The 22,669-nt window shown below is 47.8% G+C and overlaps 1 long non-coding RNA gene across 2 annotated transcripts; it reads right to left on the bottom strand.

Moving 5' to 3' along the window:
* Positions 1-2,778: 2,778 nt before the first annotated feature.
* LOC140896538 (uncharacterized) lies at positions 2,779-22,669 on the bottom strand. 2 transcript variants are annotated; one of them, XR_012154566.1, is made up of 4 exons: positions 22,455-22,669; positions 6,635-6,708; positions 4,736-4,899; positions 2,779-2,859 (listed from the first exon to the last, which is right to left on the bottom strand). It is a non-coding gene; the product is annotated as an uncharacterized lncRNA (long non-coding RNA). The 2 variants fall into 2 exon arrangements; XR_012154567.1 differs by lacking the exons at positions 6,635-6,708; positions 22,455-22,669 and adding an exon at positions 5,319-5,382.

Genomic DNA, 22,669 nt, shown 5'->3' on the forward strand with positions numbered 1-22,669 from the left:
AGGTGAACAATCCTTGTATAAACAGCCTCTGTGCCTCACTGCAGAGGAGGCTGCATCTCAACACTGGGTGTAAACAGCCCGGGCCACACACCGAGCCCCAGACAGATCCCTGGCTGACAGCAGAACCCAGAGAGGGTAATGAGCCATAAGGAGCTGCATTGGCTGAGGACCCCAGAGACCTAGGGGAATTGTGGACCACTGCAGCAGAAGACAAAGTAGGAGGTAGCCCAGGGGACTGAAACATTGCTCCAGTTGTAGAACCAGGGAACCGGTCAGCATGTTTCAGGAGGATCCCCATTGCCAGGGCCCTAAAGTCTATGCAGAACCTCACCGTCCCTTCAGACTTTGGGATCAGGACTATTGGGCTTCATCATTCACGCTGGGACTCTTCCATTATCCCCCAGGGCCAGCATTGCCTCAAGTTCTTTCTGGACCACTTCCCACCTTTTTCTGGGAAGTGGGCAATGCTGGGTGCAGACCTTCTGCCTGGGAATGGTGTCTATGATGACTGGTAATGTTCATCTGCACTAGATGGAAAGATAAAATGGAGGGAAAGTCTTGGACCAACTTTTGTAGCTTTGCTTTTTGTTCCGGGTCTGAGACCTGCCAGGGCCCTGCTTTGGGACTCTGAGGAGCAGGAAGGATCCCAGTTCCTCTACCGCAGATACCCCACGCTCCTAGGTGGTGTCCTGCTTCCCTGATGGGCCAATAGGCCACACATCCCCATGGAGGTGGGCAGCTTTGTTGACTCTGGCCCTTGGGCCATGCAGCCCGTTAAGGAAGGGCCACTTTATTGACTCCAGCCACTGGCCCACAGAGCCCTGTAAGGAAGGGCTACCTATTGACTTAGGCCATCAGGCCACACTGCCTGAGAGTGAGGGAAGTCTAAGGGAGTCTAAATACTAGACAGTACTAACCTGCTTGGTAGTCAGTCACCATTATGGAATCTAGCCGGCGGCAGTACATCCCTTCTGTTTAACCATTCGTGACCTGACACCCTGTGACAGGGTGTACCTACGCTGCAATACAAGGCCAAATTGTCCTGACTCTATGGTTTTTGTTTCCAACTTATGGTGGCTGAGCATACATGGTTATGCTAAAGCCATACACAAGTCCAGGTCTCTCATAACATATATTTTTCTTCCCCATTGATTTAGTTTCCTGTAGCACCAGCTATTCAGAGTGTGGGGATAGCAGGTTAGATTCCTGAATCAGGCCCTGGTGAGCCCCAGCTGCACCGCCTGCTGAGCCCCAATGCATACTGGACAGGACCGTGCAGACTCCCTGAGGGGCCCCAGTGCATGCTGGGAGAAAGCAATGGAGAGAGGCCTGCTCTGCAGCTCAGCACTGCTGCCCTACCCTCACCCACCCCCTCAGAAGGGGGTAAAAATCGTATCTTTCTCACTCAGGTTTAACCCTTCTGTCAGGTGGAGTCAGCAGCAACAAGGGCCAGGTTCAATATCTAGGGATGCCTCTTAATAGTACAAAACAGAAATAGCTTCAACCTCCACCCAGTAATTTGGGAAAATTAAATATCACCCCTGGGCATCTCTAAGAGGTAGACTCACAAGCATTGAGTCTGTGTACAACAAAGAACATTTTTAGTAAAACGGGAAAAGGAACCCAGCATTAATTTTGGAAAACACCACAATTCAAAAGTATATGACCATGAGCAAACACCCATCTCAGAGTACACGGGGCAGTACTCTTTGCCTCAGTTTCTCATCTTGCAGTGTAAAAACACACCACTCTCCCCAGTGCACCCTCCTCACAGTTACTGTCCTCAATCAGTAAAGACCCATAGTTCAGAGGTGTGTTCACATGAGTTCACCCCAAAAGCGTTGAGCACTGCTTCTGTGCTCACCATTGCAACTGTCTCATAGTTGCTAGTGTTCACTGGGCCAGGACTGTTCACTGGGCCACTGCTACTGCCATTTCTCTGCTGTGATATCACATTCTGAGGTGCTACTACTTAAAACAGCTCTGTGATTTTAAGAGGTGGAAGGAACCTCACGTCTACCACAGACTTTGCAATTTCTTTCAGTCCATTACTACCATACCCCAGATCTAACACTCAGCACCTAGTTATCAGTGATTTCAGCTCTAGTGATCACTGAACCCACACAAAAACTCTAATCAGCTCTATTTTTAAACACTACAGAGAACAGTAGCAAATAATACCTAGGACTCCCTAGTAAGACCCCATACCCCCAGACATGAACACTCACTTTTACTCTCTTTCTTCTGCCCTAGGTATTGGCATCCCTGCCCCCTGCATAGCAAGTGAGATTCAGTTTAGGGTAAGCCCCTCAATCAGGGCAGGCTAAGTACAGTTCTGCTGCCCTTTACTCATATAATAGGGATAACAACATTTCATTACCCCTGCATTCAATAAAGTGATTTGTAACCCAAGACTAGCAAAAACTGATCACTTTGGCAAAGCAGCTCCATCATGCTGTGCACCTAGAAAGAGTAGGTGAGTTTATGAAAATACAGTCTGTTCCTGAAATCTTTTCATCTTGGCTCATTGCTAGATGTCAGAGGAGAGTTCATTCAGCCTTTGCTTACACAAGTAATCCTTGTCCTGTGGCTTCTGGCTGGATCCCCCTGCAGGTCACATCCTTCCATGTCATCCAAGGGGGATGGTGGGGATGGGGAAATCCATGACTCCTACCCACCCCTGGCCAGGTGCAGGTCTCTGCTGTTCATAGACTGCTCTTGCTGTCACTGATGGTTGAGGTGGGATACTTCTTCCTGCTGAGGGCACTGCTGTGCTCTTGCAGAGATGGGGTGTCACTCAGGCCCACAGTGTCTTGACTCTCAGCCTTGGGAGGCTGGGATGATGAATCTTTCTGGAGTCTGGGTGTGGGGGCAATTAATAATGCAACTAGAGAATTAAAAGCCCCATTCAATTATAGTAATCCCTCTCCCAGTGTAAACCCTCTCTGCAAGTTATTAGTACCATGCTATGGTCATGCAAAGAGACCCTGTCCAAGATCAGGGCCTCTTTGGTGCCAGATATTGTCCAGACCCTATCCAAGATCAGGGACCCATTGTGCTGGATGCTGCATAGACCTCCAACCTAGACTGGGTTCCCCATTGTTCTGGGCACTGCACAGACAACAAACAGGCACTGAGAGAAGTAGGGAATTGCATAAGGTCTCTGGAAGAGGAAGGAATAGAACCCAAGTGTCCTGATCCCATGTGTCAGACATGAGGTGCTCCTGGACCAGCCCTCACGACATGGGAAATAGGGTGGCAACATTTTCTCCAATAAGCAAGGGGGCTGCACTGGGATCCCAGGGACTGAACCTGAGCAGGCGCACCCTGAAGCCCCACTTGTATTTGGAGGAAATAATAAAACCACATTACTGGGAGATTCAGTTTGGCTTTCAGCCCTGAAAGCTACTTCCAGCAGAACTGTGCCCCCTACTGAACCTCCATCCAGCTCCCTGCAGCACTACATCCCCTTCTGCAGCGGTTCTCAACCAGGGGTCCATGCGCCCTTTCGTGGGGGGGACGGGACGGGACCCTGTGGCTGAAACCCAGATCCCAAGCCCTGGCACTCTACGTCATGGGGCTGAAACCCTGAGCCCCAGCACCCCCCACCACGGTGCTGAAACTCCAAGCCCTGGTCCCCCCCACCAACTGCAGTGCCAGAGCAGGACAGTCCCTGGGGCAGCTCCCCACCCCACTTCCTCCTCTCCCTGCCCCTGAGGCCCCCACCCCCTGGCCAGGTTGGAAGCAGGAAGCCAGAGTCTGGGCAATGCGGGCAGCTGCTGCTCTGGCTAGTTTCATAGAGCAGGCAGCCTAGTTTCATAGAGCAGGCATTCCCCTGTCTGCTGCTGCTGGTGCCTGGGGTTGCAGCGGCTCCTCAGCTCACACATCTGGTAAGAGCTGCCCAGGCAGGGGGACCCTGCGCTGTGGCCAGCAGAGCCCTTGGGGAGCAGTGACCGCAGGGGAGCCCTCCTGGCACACAGCCCCTAGCTACCCCCTCCCTGCACCCTGAGCTACACCCCCCACCCACAGCCCTGAGCCCCCCCCTCCCTGTACTCTGAACAGTTTTCAAACTTTTGGAGCTGAACCCACACCACACACAACCCAGACAGGCTAGGTGGCCTGACGTGGTGAGTCAGAGGGTGGAGGTGGCGCTGCCTTCCTGGACCCCACTGTGCGGAGCTGGCCCAAGCCCCACCAGCCCCTGCCCTCCCCCAATAGAAATCAAACTACGCCTATGTCCAGCGGCCCACTCTTGGTCTGGAGCCCTGATTCCCCTCCCCCTCTGGACCCTGGAGTTTTTATAGCATGTTGAGGGGGGCCTCAGAAAGAAAAAGGTTGATAACCCCTGTTCTACTGCACCCCTGCCACCCGACTCCATACAGCATTGCGCCCCCTATTCAGGCCCTGACCCTCTCCCTGAACCCTGGTGCCCCCTACTGACACCCTATCCCAATCCCTGAACAACAACACCCCATACTGAGCCTCCACCATGATCCTTGAAGCACAGCTCACACTACTGACCCACCCGCTCCCAGCAGCAAGGGGCCTTCTACTAAGCACCCCGCCCCACTCTCTGCAGCACAGGACCCCTTATTGCCCCCGCCCCACTCCAGGCAGCACAGGACCCCTTGAATATTTCATGTATGTCTCCTATCCTATCCAGTCCCACTTGGCCTGTATGCTGCAGCCTGGGGCAGGCACCATCTTGGATCCTGGGGATGTTCAGGCCCCTCACCTGTTCTTGGCCGAGGCAGCACGGTCCCGCTGTCGGCGGTTCTTGAACCAGTTCCCCACCTGGGTGGGGGTAAGGCCAGTGGCATGGGCCAGATGGCGCTTGCAGGAGGGGTTGGGGTAGGGGTCCTGCAGGTACCATTCCCGCAGCAGGTTCCGTGTCTTCTCCTGGGGACAGAGAGAAGGGCAGTGGGATGGGTATCAACACAGGGATGGGGTCAGCAGGGAGACCCTTATACCCTATCCTGATGAGCCTTCCCAGCCATGCACAGGCCCATATAGAGCATTCACCATCCTGGTGGGCAGCATAATCCACTGCAGTCTATTCACTGGGTGGTGGTTGTGGGAGACAGAATCATCCCCTCCAGTCTGTCCCACCTGAGGAGGAGGTGGGATTGCCCTACAGAGCATTCCTCTTGGGGAGGGGGGGCAGAGCTGTCCCCAGCAGTCTATTTAATCATCGCCCACAGTCTATTCCCTGGGGGTGGGGGATTGTACCCTACACTCTATTCTCTCACCAAGGAGCTGTCAATCTGCTGCTCATGACCCTCTTCCTCTCCTGCCCCACCACCCGATGCCCTGCTCACCTTGAAGCTGCTGGCCCTGTGCTGGATGTTGCTGTTGGAGAAGGATAGTCTCCTGCATGATGGGTACTGGTCCAGGCCCCCCAAGGTCCCTGGGGCCCCACGGGGTGAGGCCTGGCTGCAATAGGGTGCCAGCAGGGCTGCGGTGTGGGGGCCCAGCGGCCCCAGCTCAGGGCAGGCCCGCACCCATGGAGGGACCTGGTGGCACCTGTGGGCAAGGGTAGGCGGCAGGGCCCAGAGGAACCGTGCCAGACGCTCGAACTCCCCACTCTCCTGCAGGGCCTCACAGACTCGGGCCACCTGCCCTGGGGGGAAGAGTGACAGACCAGGTGGTGGTAGTGGCATAGGGCCAGTGGGGGGATGGGACCAGGGCAGAGAAAGGTGTAGGTTTGAATATGGGATGGAGAGGTAAAGTGCAGGAGGCAGGAGGGTATAGAGCAAGAAAAGGGGAACAGGGCAGGGGATCGGGATGGGAGTATGGGATGGAGGAGGGATGAGGCAGGAATCAGGGCAAGCGGGGATGGGGCAGTTTTGTGTCGGGCTGGAATGAGAGGAATGGGACAAGCAATCCGAGTATGGAACAGAGGGTTATGGGTCTGGGATTGGGGTGTGAGGAACAGAGAGGGACAGGGCAGAGGATTGAGGGGGAGGCCTATAGGAGGCAGACAGAGGGAATTGGACAAACTGAGGATGGGAGAGAGAAATAACAGAAATGATGTTAGTGCCACTACCCAGTAACTAGGCAGAGCTTTGCATCAGTCCTTCCCTTGCCACCCACCCACCCCCCGCACCCTGGGCAGTGCCATGGAGGGCCACCTGGCTCAGCCAGATGACATGGCAGCTCTGAGGTTTGATCTCCAGACTCACCAGCTATGCTGACTCCCTTAAAGCCTCAGCTCCTCAGACGGGGGTGGGGTGGGGGGGAATCTCAGCCTCCATGGAGGAAAAAGGCACTTTCTAATCTTTGTGTTTGTAGAGAGAAGGCTGGGGACATGACCCCCACCTCCCACGAAAGCTGGGGACTCAAACTCCCCCCCCATCCCACCGAAAGTTGTTGATGTGATATATGCCCATCCTAACTCCCCAAGGAGGCTGGAACCAGACCCCTGCCCCTCAAGAAAGCTGGAGATGTGATCCCTGCTCCCTCCCCACAAAGGCTGGAGACAACCCCCAGGCCCCCCTGAAGGGTCACAAAGCAGAAAGCAAAGAAAGAAGCCAACATGGATTACTTTTAAAAATCTTGGTTTGAAGCCAATCTCATGCAATTTTGAGTGGCTGACTCTGCTGGCCCAGTCAGGGACCCAGAGAAAGCAACTCACCTGTCATGTGCAAATGGTGGATTGGTTGGAGATGGTTAGAAAGAGGACCAGACGCCAGGCCATCCAGCTAGGTACTGAGAATATAGATAAGACATATGGGCTGGGGACAATTTCTGGGCCCTAAGGACTCAGGAGCCCCAATGAGAACCAGCAGACCAGTGACTCCTAGTGCGATATCATGTGAGAGCGATTAAGAAGGAGCAGAGTGGTGGGATCCCTTGGGATATGACCTTAGTCAGACTAACAATGAGTCCTGTATCTGGCTTTGGGGTGCACACTTCAAAGAGGATGGTGACAATTTGACAATCCAATCCATAATAGTGAATAATTAGGAGTTTTAATAAAGAGAATTTAAAATACTCTTTATAAAGAGTAAAGAATTAATAATAATAATAAAATAATAAAGAATTTTCAATCCTTGAGGGGGCCACTTGGGATCTGGGGCAAAAATTGGGGATTGGTCCTGCTTTGAGCAGGAGGTTGGACTAGATGACCTCCTGAGGTCCCTTCCAACCCTGATATTCTATGATTCTATGAAATACGATCTACCTATTCACCCTCTCTAATATACAGCCACTATACATCCAAAACGTATCTATCCATCCAGTCCATATCTATCTATCCAGTCATTGTGACAAAGTCAGCTGGACAGCTGCAAGAGGGTGTGGGAAGGCAGGCATGTTAGCCCTAGAATGTTAAAGGCCCTCTTCCCTATAAGCTGAGAAGGGGTTACCTCAGGTCAATTAGGAACACCTGGATCCAGTAAAGGGCTGCCTGAGAACTTTTAAAACTGGAAGGGAGAGAGAGACAAGCTGTTACCAGGCTAGTGGCAGCTGGGAAGTAAGCTTCTCCAGAATGGGAGGCTACACTCCTCCCCATAGGGGAAGCAGACAAGCCTGAGTGCCTTCTAGGGGAAGGACTGACATCCTGGGGCAGGCTACAGGGCAACACCCAGCCTCAGTGAGGAGGCAGGGGAAGGTATCATCCCTTTGTTTTCATGTTTATGGGACTATTGCCCTTTTGTTTGTGTAGGATCACCCAGTAGGGCCAAAGGAGCACAGATAATGGGAGGATGAACACTCCTCGGAGTAGGGTGGGGCTGATTTACCCATCACCAGAGGGGGAAGTGCTTGGTCCAGCAAGGCGAAGGAGGTGCCTTGCCACACCATCCACCCACCCCAATATACAGCTATCCATCCAATACACATCTACGGGGTCAGTTCTAGGGGTGGACAAGCAGGGCAGTTTGCCAAACTGCTGGGCGTTTTTTTTTGGTTTTTTTTTGCTCAGCAATGAGGTGCCCAAAAACATACAGATTTCAGAGTAACAGCCATGTTAGTCTGTAGTCGCAAAAAGAAAAGGAGTACTTGTGGCACCTTAGAGACTAACCAATTTATTTGAGCTACAGCTCACTTCATCGGATCCATACTGTGGAAAGTGTAGAAGATCTTTTTATATACACACAAAGCATGAAAAAGTACCTCCTCCCACCCCACTCTCCTGCTAGCAATAGCTTATCTAAAGTGATCACTCTCCTTACAATGTGTATGATAATCAAGTTGGGCCATTTCCAGCACAAATCCAGGTTCTCACCCCCCCACCCCCCACACACACAAACCCACTTCCTTGCCTACAGACAGCCCCCCAACCTGAAGCAAATACTCACCAGGAACCACATACCACACAACAGAACCACTAACCCAGGAACCTATCCTTGCAACAAATCCCGTTGCCAACTGTGCCCACATATCTATTCAGGGGACACCATCACAGGGCTTAACATCAGCCACACTATCAGAGGCTCGTTCACCTGCACATCCACCAATGTGATATATGCCATCATGTGCCAGCAATGTCCCTCTGCCACGTACATTGGTCAAACTGGACAGTCTCTACGTAAAAGAATAAATGGACACAAATTAGATGTCAAGAACTATAACATTCATAAACCAGTCGGAGAACACTTCAATCTCTCTGGTCACGCGATTACAGACATGAAAGTTGTGATATTACAACAAAAAAACTTCAAATCCAGACTCCAGCGAGAAATTGTTGAATTGGAATTCATTTGCAAATTTGATACAATTAACTTAGGCTTGAATAGAGACTGGGAGTGGCTAAGTCATTATGCAAGGTAACCTATTTCCCCTTGTTTTTTCCTACCCCGCCCTCCCTTAGACATTCTTGTTAAACCCTGGATTTGTGCTGGAAATGGCCCACCTTGATTATCATACACGTTGTAAGGAGAGTGGTCACTTTAGATAAGCTATTACCAGCAGGAGAGTGGGGTGGGAGGAGGTACTTTTTCATGCTGTGTGTGTATATAAAAAGATCTTCTACACTTTCCACAGTATGCATCCAATGAAGTGAGCTGTAGCTCACGAAAGCTTATGCTCAAATAAATTGGTTAGTCTCTAAGGTGCCATAAGTACTCCTTTTCTTTTTGCAAAAACATACATTAACTACAAATACATGTCTATCTATCCACCCTCATAAACATCTATCCATCCAATACACATACATCTACCCAAATCCCATAGCCATCCCCAACGTGCATCTATCCCTCTATCCCCAATAAACTTCTCGCCGTCCATCCCAATACATATCCACCCACACATCTGCAATATGTATCTATTTCTCTGTGCATCCCCAATTTGTATCTATCTGTCTGACACTCAATACATATCTTCAATCTGTGATGGCTGGGAAGGTGCTCCATGGTGAGAGTGTTGATCTGTACCCCAAAACATGGTTTATGTTGAGCGGCGGAGAACCAGCTGAGCAGCGGGGACAGCAGAGCAGCACACAGCAGGAGTTTGCCTGGGACTGGTAAGTATCCGAGTCTGTGTTTGTTTGCTTGCTGAGGAAGTATCCGAGCGTGTGTTTGCTGGGGGGGCAGTGTGAGAGCCTGAGTGAGTGTCTGATTGGCTGCTAGCCTGCAGGGGGCGGGCAGTAGGGTGTCTGTTTGTTTGCGACAGGGAAGCCTGGCTGTTTAAAAATAGCCAGAGCTTCGCGAACCAGCTGAGCGGCGGAGAACCAGCTGAGCAGCGGGGACAGCAGAGCAGCACACAGCAGGAGTTTGCCTGGGAGTTCGCCTGGAGGGAGCCCAGTGAGGCTTACGTCTTGCAAACTGCTCTGAGGAAGCTCATAGTAGGAAGGTGATATGGAAGGGGGGGGTTCAGCTGTTGTGACCTGCACTGGATGTGCCATGTTTGTCTTTCTTCCACAGGACAGAAGCGACTTTGTCTGTACAAAGTGCAAGCTGGTCTCCATATTGGAAGAGAAGATTGAAGGTCTGGAGCAACAGATAACAACCCTGCGTTGCATACGGGAAACTGAGGATTTCCTGGACGAAACTCAGGATAGGCTTCTAGGGGCACAAAGCTCTACAGATATAGAGCAGGTTGCACAGAGGAGCCAAGAGGCCAGTGAAGAAGCTTGGCAACATGTGACCTCCAGAAGAGGTAAGCGGAATGTCCGGGTTCCAGTAACACAGACACAGGTAACTAACCGCTTTCATGTTCTCTCCACAGGTATCGTTGCGGAGAGTGGACCAGATGATATGTCTGGGGCGAGAAAGCAGAAGGGGACTCCGCTGGTTGGAAGGCATGAGATGCGCTGTCCTGAGGTTGGGGGTTCCACGACCACCACCCCCAAGAGGAGAAGGCGGGTGGTGGTGGTCGGGGACTCTCTCCTCCGGGGGACTGAGTCATCTATCTGCCGCCCTGACCGGGAAAACCGAGAAGTCTGCTGCTTGCCAGGGGCTAAGATTCGCGATGTGACGGAGAGACTGCCGAGACTCATCAAGCCCTCGGATCGCTACCCCTTCCTGCTTCTCCACGTGGGCACCAATGATACTGCCAAGAATGACCTTGAGCGGATCACTGCGGACTATGTGGCTCTAGGAAGAAGAATAAAGGAGTTGGAGGCGCAAGTGGTGTTCTCGTCCATCCTCCCCGTGGAAGGAAAAGGCCTAGGTAGGGAGCGTCGAATCGTGGAAGTCAACGAATGGCTACGCAGGTGGTGTCGGAGAGAAGGCTTTGGTTTCTTTGACCATGGGATGGTGTTCCATGAAGGAGGAGTGCTGGGCAGAGACGGGCTCCATCTTACGAAGAGAGGGAAGAGCATCTTTGCCAGCAGGCTGGCTAACCTAGTGAGGAGGGCTTTAAACTAGGTTCACCGGGGGAAGGAGACCAAAGCCCTGAGGTAAGTGGGAAAGCGGGATACCGGGAGGAAGCACAGGCAGGAATGTCTGTGAGGGGAGGGCTCCTGCCTCATACTGGCAATTAGGGGCGATCAACAGGTTATCTCAAGTGCTTATATAAAAATGCACAAAGCCTTGGAAACAAGCAGGGAGAACTGGAGGTCCTGGTAATGTCAAGGAACTATGACGTGATTGGAACAACAGAGACTTGGTGGGATAACTCATATGACTGGAGTACTGTCATGGATGGTTATAAACTGTTCAGGAAGGACAGGCAGGGCAGAAAAGGTGGGGGAGTAGCACTGTATGTAAGGGAGCAGTATGACTGCTCAGAGCTCCGGTACGAAACTGCAGAAAAACCTGAGTGTCTCTGGATTAAGTTTAGAAGTGTGTGCAACAAGAGTGATGTAGTGGTGGGAGTCTGCTATAGACCACCGGACCAGGGGGATGAGGTGGATGAGGCTTTCTTCCGGCAGCTCACGGAAGCTACTAGATCGCATGCCCTGATTCTCATGGGTGACTTTAATTTTCCTGATATCTGCTGGGAGAGCAATACAGCGGTGCATAGACAATCCAGGAAGTTTTTGGAAAGCGTAGGGGACAATTTCCTGGCGCAAGTGCTAGAGGAGCCAACTGGGGGGGTGCTTTTCTTGACCTGCTGCTCACAAACCGGGTAGAATTAGTGGGGGAAGCAAAAGTGGATGGGAATCTGGGAGGCAGTGACCATGAGTTGGTTGAGTTCAGGATCCTGACGCAGGGAAGAAAGGTAAGCAGCAGGATACGGACCCTGGACTTCAGGAAAGCAGACTTCGACTCCTTCAGGGAACGGATGGCCAGGATCCCCTGGGGGACTAACTTGAAGGGGAAAGGAGTCCAGGAGAGCTGGCTGTATTTCAAGGAATCCCTGTTGAGGTTACAGGGACAAACCATCCCGATGAGTCGAAAGAATAGTAAATATGGCAGGCGACCAGCTTGGCTTAATGGTGAAATCCTAGCGGATCTTAAACATAAAAAAGAAGCTTACAAGAAGTGGAAGGTTGGACATATGACCAGGGAAGAGTATAAAAATATTGCTCGGGCATGTAGGAATGTTATCAGGAGGGCCAAATCGCACCTGGAGCTGCAGCTAGCCAGAGATGTCAAGAGTAACAAGAAGGGTTTCTTCAGGTATGTTGGCAACAAGAAGAAAGCCAAGGAATGTGTGGGCCCCTTACTGAATGAGGGAGGCAACCTAGTGACAGAGGATGTGGAAAAAGCTAATGTACTCAATGCTTTTTTTGCCTCTGTTTTCACTAACAAGGTCAGCTCCCAGACTGCTGCGCTGGGCATCACAAAATGGGGAAGAGATGGCCAGCCCTCTGTGGAGATAGAGGCGGTTAGGGACTATTTAGAAAAGCTGGACATGCACAAGTCCATGGGGCCGGACGAGTTGCATCCGAGAGTGCTGAAGGAATTGGCGGCTGTGATTGCAGAGCCACTGGCCATTATCTTTGAAAACTCGTGGCGAACCGGGGAAGTCCCGGATGACTGGAAAAAGGCTAATGTAGTGCCAATCTTTAAAAAAGGGAAGAAGGAAGATCCTGGGAACTACAGGCCAGTCAGCTTCACCTCAGTCCCTGGAAAAATCATGGAGCAGGTCCTCAAAGAATCAATCCTGAAGCACTTGCATGAGAGGAAAGTGATCAGGAACAGCCAGCATGGATTCACCAAGGGAAGGTCATGCCTGACTAATCTAATCGCCTTTTATGATGAGATTACTGGTTCTGTGGATGAAGGGAAAGCACTGGATGTATTGTTTCTTGACTTTAGCAAAGCTTTTGACGCGGTCTCCCATAGTATTCTTGTCAGCAAGTTAAGGAAGTATGGGCTGGATGAATGCACTATAAGGTGGGTAGAAAGCTGGCTAAATTGTCGGGCTCAACGGGTAGTGATCAATGGGTCCATGTCTAGTTGGCAGCCGGTATCAAGTGGAGTGCCCCAAGGGTCGGTCCTGGGGCCGGTTTTATTCAATATCTTCATAAATGATCTGGAGGATGGTGTGGATTGCACTCTCAGCAAATTTGCGGATGATACTAAACTGGGAGGAGTGGTAGATACGCTGGAGGGGAGGGATAGGATACAGAAGGACCTAGACCAATTGGAAGATTGGGCCAAAAGGAATCTGATGAGGTTCAATAAGGATAAGTGCAGGGTCCTGCACTTAGGACGGAAGAACCCAATGCACAGCTACAGACTAGGGACCGAATGGCTAGGCAGCAGTTCTGCAGAAAAGGACCTAGGGGTGACAGTGGACGAGAAGCTGGATATGAGTCAGCAGTGTGCCCTTGTTGCCAAGAAGGCCAATGGCATTTTGGGATGTATAAGTAGGGGCATAGCGAGCAGATCGAGGGACGTGATCGTTCCCCTCTATTCGACATTGGTGAGGCCTCATCTGGAGTACTGTGTCCAGTTTTGGGCCCCACACTTCAAGAAGGATGTGGATAAATTGGAGAGAGTCCAGCGAAGGGCAACAAAAATGATTAGGGGACTGGAACACCTGAGTTATGAGGAGAGGCTGAGGGAGCTGGGATTGTTTAGCCTGCAGAAGAGAAGAATGAGGGGGGATTTGATAGCTGCTTTCAACTACCTGAAAGGGGGTTCCAAAGAGGATGGCTCTAGACTGTTCTCAATGGTAGCAGATGACAGAACGAGGAGTAATGGTCTCAAGTTGCAGTGGGGGAGGTTTAGATTGGATATTAGGAAAAACTTTTTCACTAAGAGGGTGGTGAAACACTGGAATGCGTTACCTAGGGAGGTGGTAGAATCTCCTTCCTTAGAGGTTTTTAAGGTCAGGCTTGACAAAGCCCTGGCTGGGATGATTTAACTGGGAATTGGTCCTGCTTCGAGCAGGGGGTTGGACTAGATGACCTTCTGGGGTCCCTTCCAACCCTGATATTCTATGATTCTATGGTTTCTGTGACAGGTGCTGAGCCTGCTGGAGGGAATGGTCAGTTTGAACACCTTTCTCAGAGACAGATGCAGTCATAAGAGGAGTGATTTAACCCATTTAGATTAAATTGTTCCAGATGCCAAGCAATGGAACAGCCATCACAGGCATTCTTCTAGATCATTGGTTCCTAAACTGGGGGGCAAGAAGAAATTCCAAGGGGGAACGTGAGGCTGCCTGGCCCTTGAGCTCCCTGCTGGGGAGGCTAGCCCCCAGCTCCTCCTCTGCTGTCCCCCCCGCCCCCATGCCCCTCGCAGCCATGCCACCATGCGGGCAGCGCGGCTTGTGCCCGTCCACCTCCCAGGCTTTCCAGTAAGCCAGTCCTGCCACTCTGAGTGGCCTGGTAAGGGGGGTGGGGGGGTGGGGGTTGGATAAGGGGCAGGAGGTCCCGGGGACAACGTTCCCTCTAATTTTTGACAGGTCGTGTGTGCAAAAAATTTCTTCTGTGCAAATTTTTGAAGCAGAGTTCAAATTTGTGCACCATGAGGCAAATGCACTCAAGCGAGTAAAATGCTTATACATTTAAAAAGTTTTAATTTGCAATTTGTAATAATAATAGTTTTACACCATGTTATTTTATAAATGTCATTTTAAATACTTAGAAAAAGGAAATTTAACCATTCTTCATGAAGCAGAAGTTAGTTTTAAGCATTACCCTTTATGATCTTTTTTATAGACAATCACGAGCATATATCAAGCACATATTAATCATGATCATTATCAGTCCATAGGCTTCTGCCCATTGGTGTCCACTTTCACCTTTCATTCTATACACATGTCCGAAAAGACTTTGATAAACATATGATAAAGAATTTAATAAGTATGCCATTATGTCCATTTATATGGGTTTTCAGATAGAGACATCATAAGTTAAAAAAGCAAAACAAGAGTTTGTGTTTTAAATTTAAAATTTTCCTAAAAAATATCAATAAATGATTATCAGCCAAGAATAAGATATGTAATTACAAATGCATTTTAAATTTTCTTATTGGTTGAAATGTCAAAGACTGCTAAACTAACCTTACTGTTTTTCCCTGCGATCTTTTTCATTTGCACATTCAATATAAACTCTGTCCAGATCTATCAGTCCTCCATCCAGCTGGTAACTCTTAATATACATCTGCATGTTCAAATGATCTACTTGTAAACTATTCTGTAGTGTTTTTTAGAGTGTTCATTAAGCTAAAGCCACGCTCACAGTCTGCACTTGATGCTAGGAATGTTCCTCCAATATCCATCAACTTTGCAAGATCCTGAAACTCTTCGTTCGGGTGAGCAAATATCACCATATCCGGGAAACTTAAAACCAGTTGGCTTTTGATTCTTTTGGCTACTGCAAACTTGAAATCGTTGTACTGACTGACTATAACAATCTCTTCAGCAAGAAAGTCTTTGTATTTTGAACATAGGGATTTGACAGATTTCGCTTTAAGAAATCCAACTTCCATACATCATTCCACATTCTTCCTGTTGAAAATTCTCCTGAAGCTCTGGCGTCTCGACAATAGACACAAACCACTCCGTTGTCCTCATGATATGTGAATATTTCACAAAGTTTAACAAGCATTACACTTTCAGAGTAACAGCCGTGTTAGTCTGTATTCGCAAAAAGAAAAGGAGTACTTGTGGAACCTTAGAGACTAACCAATTTATTTGAGCATGAGCTTTCGTGAGCTACAGCTCACTTCATCGGATGCATACCGTGGAAACTGCAGCAGACATTATATACACACAGAGATCATGAAACTATACCTCCTCCCACCCCACTGTCCTGCTGGTTATAGCTTATCTAAAGTGATCATCAAGTTAGGCCATTTCCAGCACAAATCCAGGTTTTCTCACCCTCCACCCCCACAAACTCACTCTCCTGTTGGTAATAGCCCATCTAAAGTGACAACTCTCTTCACAATGTGCATGATAATCAAGGTGGGCCATTTCCTGCACAAATCCAGGTTCTCTCACCCCCTCACCAAAATCCACACACACAAACTCACTCTCCTGCTGGTAATAGCTCATCCAAAGTGACCACTCTCCCTACAATGTGCATGGTAATCAAGGTGGGCCATGTCCAGCACAAAGAAAGCCTGGATTTGTGCTGGACATGGCCAACCTTGATTATCATGCACATTGTAGGGAGAGTGGTCACTGGATGAGCTATTACCAGCAGGATAGTGAGTTTGTGTGTGGGGTTTTTGGAGGAGGGTGAGGGGGTGAGAGAACCTGGATTTGTGCAGGAAATGGCCCACCTTGATTATCATGCACATTATGAAGAGAGTTGTCACTTTAGATGGGCTATTACCAACAGGAGAGTGAGTTTGTGTGTGGGGGGGTGGAGGGTGAGAAAACCTGGATTTGTGCTGGAAATGGCCCAACTTGATGATCACTTTAGATAAGCTATTACCAGCAGGACAGTGGGGTGGGAGGAGGTATTGTTTCATGATCTCTGTGTGTATATAATGTCTGCTGCAGTTTCCATTGTATGCATCCGATGAAGTGAGCTGTAGCTCACGAAAGCTCATGCTCAAATAAATTGGTTAGTCTCTAAGGTGCCATAAACATTACACTATGTGACTTCGGTGTAACCGTTTCTGTAGTCTCATCCAGTCTTCCAGATTTAAATGAAGTCACTGTTCTTTTACGCTTTAGACCTCTAGACAGTGACATTTTGGGATTGATTTTTACCAGATTGGTTTATTTAAAATTAATACTTTTATTATACGGCTACTATTTCAATGGGCTTAGCAGCGTGACTCGACAAAAGGGCAAACAGGAGATCAGTCAGATCAGGATACCTGAAGTTTGTGCATAGCTCCAATCATGCCCACGCATCTGGGGCAAAAAAATGAGGGAAAATGGAGATGTGTGGGTCCGACCTTCCCAACATGATCAACGTTCCACGTTTGAAATGCTGGCAGGGAGGGGTATGATTCATTGCCCTCCTTTCCCTTTTCTCCCCTTGCCAGCTAGTAGAATCTGGCTGTGTTGACAGATGGCAGGGTAACAGTGTCAAAAGTCGCCCGTAAATGATATTTCGGCCTGACTCCAATAGAGTATTTCATTTTTTGTGCATGTGGTGTTTCGCTGTGCACGGGGGGGTTTAGGATCTGTGTGTGCGTGCACAGCGAACCAGGAACAGTGTCCAGGGGGCAGTCAGGGGACAGGGAGTGGTTGGATGGAGCAGAGGTTTTGGGGGGGCGGTCAGGAGACAGGGAACAGGGGGGTTTGGATAGGTGCGGGAGTCTCGGGGGGCCTGTCAGGGGGCGGGGATGTTGATTGGGGTCAGGGCAGTCAGGGGACAAGGAGCAGGGGGGTTGGATAGGAGGTAGGGTCCCGGGAGGGGGTAGTCAAGGGTCAAGGAGATAATAGACCAACAGACAAAATTATAATTATTATGTATACATAATAAGTATTCATAAAATTGTCCAATTACAGGTCTATATTATTTAACTACAATAAAGTATTAACAATCTTCTCGTTTCTGATTATGAATATAAGTAGACAAGAATAAAGGTATAACATAAAGTACAATAATAAAACTACAACTATAAATAAAAGTATATAACTGCAATGTTTTCAAATTTCATACCACAAAATGGAATATTTTTTATTTTTTTGCCTTTTGACGTGTCGGAGTGCCATATCAGTCGGTGAGGAAGCCGAAGAACGATGTAGAAAGCAAGGGAACTTTTAAAAACTTCCTAGCTCACTTGCGAGAGTATTCAAGACTCTCGAGACTTCGAGAGTGTTCTATCATGGGAGTGGTTATCTCCACCACTCACAATGCAAGATCGGCTACTTGCCGGACTGGTGGTGGGGTATATATAGGGCAGCACGCGTCCCTACGTAATAGTAGTAGTAGTAAATAAATGTTTGCGACAACTCAAATTAACTTGCATCCGTTATTATTCATGAATCAGGAAAATTATTTTTATAGATTTTTTTATAATGTATTATGGCCACGATTAAGAAAAGGAAGTATGATGAAGACTACATTAAGTATGGTTTCACCATCATGGAAAAAAATGGGATCGATCATCCTCAATGCATAGTATGCCACGCAGTTCTCAGCAATGATGCCTTGAGACCTAGTCGTCTTGAGTGACACTTGGCAAAGAGCCACAACGCTTTGAAAGAGAAACCAAAAGAGCTTTTTGCTGCTAAACTTCAACATTTAAAATGCATGAAGCTGGACACTACTGGAGCTTTTCATTAAGCGTTGGCCAAAGTGGTAGAAGCATCTTATGAACTGTCATTGCTCATCGCTAAAGCTAAGAAAGCGCACATAATAGGAGAAACTCTTGTGAAGCCTTGCTTATTGAAAGAAGCGGATATTGTGCTTGGTGCTGAAAGCAAGAAAAATATATCGGAAATTTCGTTTTCTGACAATTCCACGAAACATCGCATCGATGACATGGCGAAAGATCTAAAACTTCAAGTTGTGGAGGCAGTGAAAGCTTCTCCTTTTTTCGCAATTCAGTGCGACGATACCACTGATGTAGTACAATGCTGTCATTTGTTTGTCTACGTTTGATTCATTAACGATGGAACTGTGAAAGAATAACTGCTTTTTTCGAAGGAATTGATGACCACATCAAAGGCTTCGGATGTTATGAAAACGTTTTCTGACTTTTTTTTTTTAAGAGAATGGCCTTTCATGTGAAAAACTGGTTGGTGTATGCACAGCCAGTACTCCAGTGATGCTTGGCTCTTGCTCTGCATTTGTGACCTTGGTGAAAGAAAAAAAATCCAGCCATAACCATGACTCACTGTGTCATACACAGATAAGCATTGGCTGCTAAAACCCTTCCAGATGACTTACATGACTCGTTGAATTTGGCCAAAGTTGTCAATTTTGTGAAGAACAGTGTTTTAAATACGAGACTTTTTGCAGCTCTTTGTGCAGATTTGGGAGTGGATCATAAAATTATTTTGTTTCACACAGAGGTATGATGGCTTTCCAAAGGGAACATGCTTTCGAGATTATTCGAACTGAAAGATGAAGTGGAAATTTTCCTCAAGCAACAGAAAAAAGAAGAGTTATAGCATGCATTTACAGACCACACGTTTCAACTTTCACTGGCATACGTCATGGACATTTCTGAATCTTTGAACAATCTCAATTTGAAGTTGCAAGGAAACAACACTGAAAACATTATAGTGCACCACGGTGCCATCAAAGTGTTTGCGGAAAAAATCAAGCTTTGGAAACATCGAACACAAGCCCAGATGCCTAACTTTTTGTCTTTTCCAACATTTTCATCACTCGCTGAAAATGAAGGTTTCCAAGAACTTTGTAAAGAGAATGCAAAGAACAAAGTTGTGTTTCATCTGGACTGCCTTGCTGACGAATTCATCTGCTATTTTCCAGACAACTTTTCTGGCAACCCTGTTCATAAATTAGCACATAATCCATTCAGTGTTGATGTCGATTCATTGCCAGAAGTATTGCAAGAACAAGCACTCAAAATGAAATACGATTCAAGTGCAAAAGATAATTTTGAAAACTTAAGCCTGGAACAATTTGGGATAAAATATTTCCCAATTTACCCGAAAAGTTGGAGAAGAAGCACTACATATTATTCTTTCGTTTTCGTCCATGTACCTCTGTGAAAAAAGCTTTTCAAGTTTAGTCATAATAAAAACAAAACAAAGGAATCAACTGGATGTCAAAAACAATTTGCGTTGCACACTTTCATCTTTCAAACCTAGGATTTCCCAACTCATGAAGAAAATGCAGCATCATCCTTCACATTAAATTTGTTTTGTTTATGCTATTTCTTATCTTAAATTTCATTTTTATTTAATTTTTGTGCCAAGAAAAACTATTTGTGCTTATTTTTAATTTTAAATTACAAATTGAATTTGTTAAAAGGGGGGTTGGATGATGGTAAAGGAGAGGTGGGGGGCGTGAGGGTTTCTTGAAAATTAAAAAGGGGACACGATGCCAAAAAGTGTGGCTCACAATCGTTCCAGACTACCTTACCCATTTTAAGAGTCTGATTTGTCTTGTGTACCCCTCAAGATTCACCTCTTAAAAACTTATAAAATCAGACATAAAAATTCAAAAGTGTCACAGCACACTATTTCTGAAAAAATGGCTTACTTTCTCATTTTTACCATACAATTATAAAATAAATAAATTTGAATATAAATATTGTACTTATATTTCAGTGTATAGTACACAGAGCAGTCTAAACAAATCACTGTCTATGAAATTTTAGTTTGTACTGACTTCACTAGTGTTTTTTACGCAGCCTGTTGTAAAACTAGGCAAATATCTAGTTGAGTTTTTGTACCCCTTGGAAGACTTCCGAGTACCCCCAGGGGTACACGTAACCCTAGTTGAGAACCACTGTTCTAGATGGTTCAGCTGACCCACTGCCATTCTCATTGTCTACCCTGGGAAATGGGACAGGGCAGAACAAGCCAGCTCTCTGGGTGGATACTGTTACAGAATAAATGTTACTGAATTCCAGAATCATTGATCTGCTCCCTATTTCCCCATACAGACAAGGCCTAAAGAAAAGGCAAGACTTGGCACCATAGTTGCATCGGGATGATTGGGACCAAAGACCCAACTTCCCTGAGAAATGGGAGACCAACATGCAGGGCAAGCTGAGGTTATGGCTACAGATCCAGAAAGGTGTGATTGTGGCACAGTTAGGCATAACATGCCAGCTTCAATCTAGCTAACATGGGTAACAACAACAAAGAAGTTGCAGCAGCGTGGACCCCTGTCATTAGCCAGCCACTGGAGTACATCCCTGGCAGGCTGGTACTGGGGCAGCGAGCCCATGATGCCACATGTTCACTACCAGCATTATCTGCACCTGCTAGACTGAAGTTAGCATGGGCCCCATGGCTTCCTACATGACTGTGAGCTGGACCCATTGGGTTCCAGTAGCTCAGTGAGATTAGAAGAGACTGGATGTGTGTGTTCCTAAATTTTCTCCAAAGTTTTGTTTCTGCTGCTGAATATGGTAGCTGGATTTAAGAGGATGCACTTGTGACAGCCAGGTGGACCTGCTCAGTAAGAAGGGTTTGACACAGACGGGGTTGTACCCAGATCCCAGGTTAAGTGTGGGAGAATTGTGAGATTCCCACACCCAGACAAGTAAGGGCAAGAGATCAAACACCTGATGGGATGCAAGGAGGTTGACCGGACTGTGGCTACCCTGTAAATATGACAGCATCTATCTGTCTATCTAGACCAGGGGCACTTTTAGATCAGAACAAAGTAACAATCTGGGCTGCTTTATTTATTGTGGATAAGGGATATGGATTGCTTTAGCAAATCTTTAACTTCAAAAAATTCTAATTATATTGCAGAAAAAATGTGGGATTTATTAATAATAATACAGGGGCCTATCAGTTGTCAAACTTGTTTCCAAAAATTAGGAAAAAGAATGGTGAAAAAGAGAGGGATAAAGCGAAAGATGGGTGTGTTTGGCAATTGATAGATAGACATAGCATGATGGGTCCCTGGTATCAGCTGGAGCCTTTATCAAACCAATAACCCCTCTACATTCAGATCAAATGTAACATCTTTTTAAAGGATGTAGAAAGGTCTTTGCTGGGAAAATTCACATAAGATAAAATAGTTAGCAGCTTTAAAAGGATATCCCCAATCTAGCATTATTTGTTTATCCAATTTGTGGATGACACTGTCTTGTGTCTCTGCCTGCTTTCTGTCTCTTCCCCTGTCTGTCTATTTCCTCTCTGTCTTTCTAGGTCCTTGTCAGTCTAAGATTGTTCCTGTCCCTCCAGTATCTGATAAAACATTTGCATTCTGCTAATAAATTGTTTAAGAAATCTGGCTCACCAGTTGCTACTAAAGAGAGCTCTAAAGTGCGCTAGGAATCCTAAGCCTCAACAATGTTCCAAACTTTCATCCAAATTAAGAAATAATAAATGCCTTTACTTAAAAAAATAACAGCATAAATGTATTTCATTAGTAAAATAATACATGCAGGTCAGCTTTCCAGCAATGTTGGAATGACAGAATCCATTCCAATCCCAAAGCGCTGGAATAAGGAGGACGTTATTCGAGTTAATGATTATTACTGAGAACTGGACTAATGCTACCCGGAGAGGTGGCTGAGCCCCACTTCAGAAATTTACAAATAACTCAGCATGAGGGAAATTCGTACTTTGTTGATTTGTTCAATTGTCAAGTCCTTTCAGAACAAAATTCCTCTCTTAAGAATCTTTTAGCTGAAACAGTGACTCGGGTTGAAGGAAAATGTTCCGAAATAGACTAAACTCAGAGTCGCGAAGATCAAAACTTGGCAGGGAAAGGAGCTCATAGGCGGTGGGTGCCAGCGGAGAAGGGGTGAAATGAACCTGCGCCCCTGAACGCACACACTCGAAGGCCCCCTTCCGCGGGAAGGTTTGGCGCCCACCCCCAGCCTTCACAAGGGGCTCCGCTCCCGGTCCCGCGCCCGGGGTCCCGGCTGTGGCCCAAGCCTGGGCCCCCGGCCCTTACCCCTGTCCGGGTCCCCACTCCCGGAGACACGACTGTGCTCCCAACCCCACTGAGCGGGGCGAGACACGAACAGGTCTCAGGTGGCAGCTTTCAACACCCCCACCACTAAAAGCTGGAAGAGAGGGTCAGTACGTCCGGGAGTTACCTGCGGCAGCTGACGAATTTCTCCGGGTGGAGGCTCAGGGGTGAAAGCCGGAGGACCCTGCACTCCCCCACCGAGACCGGCGATGCTCCGCGATGAGCGGAAGCCCGGAGGTTTCTATGCGCTGTGCCCTGCGGCTGCGGCGGCGGCTAATCGCGCTGCCCAGGAGTTTCCGCAGACCAGGCGTCTCGCTCCTAGCCGAGGACAGGAAGGCGAGT

The sequence above is a fragment of the Lepidochelys kempii genome, chromosome 12, assembly GCF_965140265.1.
Source record: "Lepidochelys kempii isolate rLepKem1 chromosome 12, rLepKem1.hap2, whole genome shotgun sequence".
In the NCBI taxonomy this organism is placed as follows: Eukaryota; Metazoa; Chordata; order Testudines; family Cheloniidae; genus Lepidochelys; species Lepidochelys kempii.